Source organism: Anolis carolinensis, chromosome 5, assembly GCF_035594765.1.
Source record: "Anolis carolinensis isolate JA03-04 chromosome 5, rAnoCar3.1.pri, whole genome shotgun sequence".
Lineage (NCBI taxonomy): Eukaryota > Metazoa > Chordata > Lepidosauria > Squamata > Dactyloidae > Anolis > Anolis carolinensis.
The window spans coordinates 131,220,401-131,225,861 of record NC_085845.1 but is presented as its reverse complement, the minus strand read 5'-3'; the positions used below and the strand labels follow the sequence as shown (position 1 = coordinate 131,225,861).

Below are 5,461 nucleotides of genomic sequence, written 5' to 3'. Positions count from 1 at the left end.
GATTCCGGCCATGCAAGCCTTCGACAACACATTGACTATCTAAGCTCTGGGAAACTGTGAAGACAGACTTCTGCTATGTCACCAGTGCATGGCTTTTTTAAAGCAAGAAAAAAATGAAAAATGCTCATCAACATCTCTCTGCCACTAGAAAACATCAGAAATGTTCTTGGTAATTAGTAGAAAATTAGTTATCATTCCCACACAGAGAGAATATTGTGGGAAAAATGGGTGAGAAAATTCATCCCTGCCTTACTGTCTTGTATCCTCTTGCATCCTTCAACTGGTCAAGATCAATTAAATCATATTCTTTGATCAAGCAGAAACAATAGGTTGAGTATGGGAGAGGAGTGAAAAACAATTCCAATTTGCCATGATGTGCGTGCAAGTAGAGGAGGGAGGCAGAAAGCATGGTTCTGTTAGAGCCAATGGCAATTCTTCCACATGCTAAAGCAGTGCCCACATGGCACAAAATCATGCCCAAAGTATTTCATTATTTCAATATAAATCAGTTGGAGTGCACATAATTCAATAATCTCAACTGAGTAGGGGACTTAACAGTAAAACAAAAACATCTTTTGTCACTTTGTTTTTCTCTCCCCAAAGTTTGGATTGGATTTCTGCCCAGCTGGGCATTGGCATTACAAACATGTGACTAATACTCTCTTATTTACAGTGTTGAGGGGCTCGGAGCTGGCACAACATGGACACTTAGTAAAGCAGAAATTTCCATGGCAGAACGGTGAGTCATTAACATTTCTCACCATGTTATGCAATAGTGCTTCATTTTGAAAAGAGGGGGAAACTTTAGGAAAAAATGAAAGTTTGGCAAAACTCAATGAAAGGCTTGATTTAGAAACATAACATATATGTGTTTTGCATTTTTTTTTAACAGCAGAACACAGGGACACTGTACAGAAGCAGGATTGTTGCTGTTATGGAACAGTGATAGTTCATGATGCATAATTAAAGATGGAAAAAACACTGGCATAAAGAAATGCATCTTTTGTTGCATTTAGGAGGATTATGATGGATTTAGATGAAGTGGCAGTAGACACCCCTTGTCTCGTTCTCACAATGACATCAATGTTATGGCACCGACAAAGACAGATCATAGATATACTTATCCACAAATCCCAGTCTTCGCCTTTAATTTTCTCATGGAGAGTTTGTTTTGCAAAAGGTATAAAAACTTAATGGACAACATGATTACAGCCTGTGTGGAAAGCATTTAAACTGGAAAATCCAGCTCTTAAATCCTGTGGAGTTTATATATTTGTGCATGAGCATGTTTCTAAGATGTATGCACCATTATGTTTTCTATTGCATTTTTCTATGTCTTATCACAGGATACAAATACAGGAAATAAATCCTTCAAGACTTTCGAGGTCTGATGAGCAAGCTAAAAACAACTGATGATATATGTCTGGCATTGGACTCTGGAAATGGAAGCATGTTGCTCATTACATTCCAGCAAATAATATGGATCACTTTGGGTGTGTAAAGAAACCTTCAATGAAAAAGAAAAGAATGAAAATAAATGCAGGTAGAATAGCCTTGATGCAAAATGCTTGGGATAAAAAATGATCGGGATTTTTTTTTATTTTGGGGGATTTTAGAATATCTGCATTTGCTTATACATACATAATGCATATATCTTGAAGATGGAACCCAGGTCATAACACAAAATTTCTTTATGTTTCAAATACATCTTATACACATAGTCAGAAGGTAATTTTATATAATTTTAAAATAATATTGTGCATGAAACAAAGTTTCTACACACTGAACCACCAGGAAGCAAGTATACATTCTCAGCTGCCCATGTGGACAATTTTGGAGTATTCTGGATTTCAGGAATTCAGATATGGGCTGCCCAACATGCATTAATTGAAAACCCCAATGTTTACATTTGTAAAGAAGCTGACTCAGTAATTTATTGATATATTATGCGGGATGGAGGCAAACTCTTAGCAGAATTTGGAAGCATTGCTTTCATGGGCTAAAATGCAATTGCTAGAGGGTAAACCAGTTGAAAAAAATCCTGAAAATTAATCAGCCTTATTGATTCAATGGATGTACAGTTGGGATTTGAAAATGGATGTAGCCTGTGGGAATCTACTACAGTGGTTCCCAAACTGTGGTCCTCCAGATTTTTTGGTGCAGTGTGTTAAAGCACTGAGCTGCTGAACTTGCGAACCAATAAGTTGCAGGTTCGAATCCGGGGAGCGGAAAGAGCGCCTGCTGTTAGCCTCAGCTTCTGCCAACCTAGCTGTTCAAAAACATACAAATGTGAGTAGATCAATAGGTACCGTTCCGGCGGGAAGGTAATGGCGCTCCATGCAGTCATGCCGGTCACATGACCTTGGAGGTGTCTATGGACAACGCCGGCTCTTCGGCTTAGAAATGGAGATGAGCACCAACCCCCAGAGTTTGAAACGACTGGACTTAGTCAGGCGAAACCTTTACCTTTACCTGTTCTCTGAAGTCCTATCCATATTGGCCAACAAGAAGGCAAGATTTGTGTTAGGAATGAACAACGTCTATAGTTCAGTTTTATAGCCACTTATTTATCTTGAATATAAATCCTATCTGACAATACTGAACTATGACATAGAAGCAAAGTGGCAATCTGGGAGGGTTTTCTGAAAGTTCTAAGCAGACTTAATAATGTGGAGGCTCACAGTAAATAAGAAAGTTCAATGAGAAAAGCATATCAAAGGGTATGGTTTGATAGATAAAGGATGGCCGATGTTGCACATTTCTCACATGAAGCCAGATTATGAACTGAAAGGAGTGACTCATGGAAGATCCTCTGATTTCAATATTTGCCTTTAGAAAGCATATATATATTATATCAAATAATTGGATATAGGGATATAGGAGGAAGATATGGAAGAAACAATAGCTCAACCTCACTCCAAACAGTTCTTTAAAAAAACATGCCTTTCATGTTCAACTTTACAGAAGAACAGTCCTCTATTTTGAAGGCATCATCTATTCCAGGGGCGAGGAAGTTCTGGTCCTCCAAATATTACTGAGCATGCAATAGTTTACTCATCGACAAATTACAGAAGAATATAAAATGGATAAAATGTATTTGGATTTGCAATAGCTAATTCAGAATTTGAAAGTTTACTATATAAGAAGGATGATCATTTGATTGAAAAAAATGTATAAATGGTTATTAAAATATGAAATGGAGGAAGAACAGGTAAATGCACGTATGGTTCAATGAGCACAAGATATAGGTACACAAATATGATTGGAACAACGGGGGACTGTTTGGACAGAGAGTATGAAATTTACTTTGGGTAATGATTTAAAATAAGATAATGTGCAGGTGATACTTGGCACCAGAGAGGCTTTCTAAGATGTACAAAAGTAGTCCCAGTAAATGTTGGAAATGTGAGGAAAATGTTGAGACAGTTTACCACATGTGGTGGTCTTGTAAAAAGTCCAAGAAGTATTGACTTTAAGTATACATGATCCTAGAAGATATTGTAAAGGATAAATTTACAATGAAACTAGAACAGTGTCTGTTGGAAATGTTGGATGATTAATTAGAAAATAAATATGGAAGATTACTGTTATACATGATCACTGCAAGAAGAATTGTCTATGCCCAGAGATGGAAAGAACCAGATATTCAAATACATGAAGAATGGCAAATGAAGATGTGAATTAGCTGAGATGGACAAATTGACAATGCTGACCAAGGAGAAATCCTTGACTAAATTTTAAAAAAGAATGGGGCCCATTTATTACTTTTTTATAGCAAAGATGGGGACAATCTTCAATTATAGGGTTTTTTATTTAGAAGTGTGGTATTAAAGGTATAAGGAAGTAATACTAAAGGGAATAATAATAACTAGGAAGTTAAAAACAGCAGTCAATGAGTGTGAAGCTTATAGATTAGTTTCAGTAGATACCTGTTTTGAATGTTTAGGTTGTATGTTGTAAATAAAAGTGTGCTTGCAGTTGTAGTTTAGTTTTATATAAAATGAAACATCGTTCTTGTTTCGTGTTTTTTTATGCTACTGGTTTTTGCTTTGCTTCTCCTTGAATTTTTAATTTTGCTTTTCATCTTTTCTTGTTTTGTAAGTCTATATCAGTGGTTCCCAAACTTATTTGGCCTACTGCCCCCTTTCCAGAAAAAATATTACTTAGTGCCCTCTGGAAAGGGGGTGTGGCTTAGAGGGATGGGCGTGGCTCCTGCTCCAGAGGGCGGGGCTAAGCCTCTCCTCTAGTCCAAGATGCAGGACTGGGAAGGGGAGGTGGGCAGGGCCACAAATGGGCGACCAGGACTGGGATGGGCAGAGTTATGAGCTCTGAGGCAGGGCTGAGCTTCTATCCCTGTCCTGCAGCACCTGCCAGGACACAGGGGGCAGGGCTAGAGGAGGGGTCGGGGCCTCTTCCCAAGTGCCTGGCGGGGCTGAATCTCTATACCCTGCCCCCATGTTCTAACAAACGCCTCAGGGGAGGTAAACAGAGGCTCAGCCCTGTCCCGCACTCTTGAGAAGAGGCCCTGCCCCTAGCCCCACCCTTTAGTCCTAAAAGGTCTCTCAGGAGAGGTATAGAGGCTCAGCCCTGTCTCAGGCTCTAGCTCCGTCCTCTGTGTCCCAACAAGTGCCTCAGGAGAGGTATAGATTCTCAGCCCTGTCTCAGGCTCTTGGGAAGAAGCCACGCCCACTCCTCTAGCTCCGCCCCCTGTGTCCTAACAGGTGCCTCAAGGGCTCAGCCCTGTCTTCGGCACTTGGGAAGAGGCTCCACCCCTCCCCTGGTCCGGCCCCCATGTCTTAATAGGTGCCTCAGGAGAAAGGTTCAACCCTGCCTCGCACTCTTGGAAGTGGAATACATAAATCATTTTTTCTAAATCTTCTCTTCTTTTTTTATGCTTTCATCGCCCCCAAATGCACCTGTAGCCATCACCGTCCCCCTGGATCGCTGCAGCGCCCACCACGGGGCAGTAGCGCCCACTTTGGGAATCACTTGTTTATATTCTTGTTGCTGTATGTTTGAATAAAAAACTTTTAAAAACTAAACAAATGTTGTTGAACTTTATATTCCATCATCCCTGACAACTGACCAGTCTTTCAGGGATGATGTGCTCCTAATACAAGAACTTCTCTACAGGGTCACAGGTTTCCAACCTATATTGGAGATCCAGCCCAAATTCAAGAAGGAATAGCAGAGATCTTGAAGTTTCCAATACATGATTGGCAACTGTACATAATTTTTTTTTTCGTGTCAGGAGCAACCGGAGTTGCTTCTGGAGTGAGAGAATTGGCCGTCTGCGAGGACGTTGCCCAGGGGATGCCTGGATGTTTTGATGTTTTACCATCCTCGTGGGAGGCTTCTCTCATGTCTCCGTATGGAGCTGGAGCTGATAGAGGGAGCTCATCCACACTCTCCCCGGGTGGGATTCGAACCCGGCAGCTTTCAGGTCAGCAACCCAACCTTC

The 5,461-nt window shown here is 40.5% G+C and overlaps 1 long non-coding RNA gene across 1 annotated transcript; it reads left to right on the top strand.

Moving 5' to 3' along the window:
• The first annotated feature begins 336 nt into the window (after positions 1–336).
• Positions 337–5,040, top strand: LOC134299448 (uncharacterized). Its single transcript, XR_010006668.1, has 3 exons — positions 337–739; positions 1,347–1,543; positions 4,923–5,040. It is a non-coding gene; the product is annotated as an uncharacterized LOC134299448 (long non-coding RNA).
• The last annotated feature ends 421 nt before the right edge of the window (positions 5,041–5,461 follow it).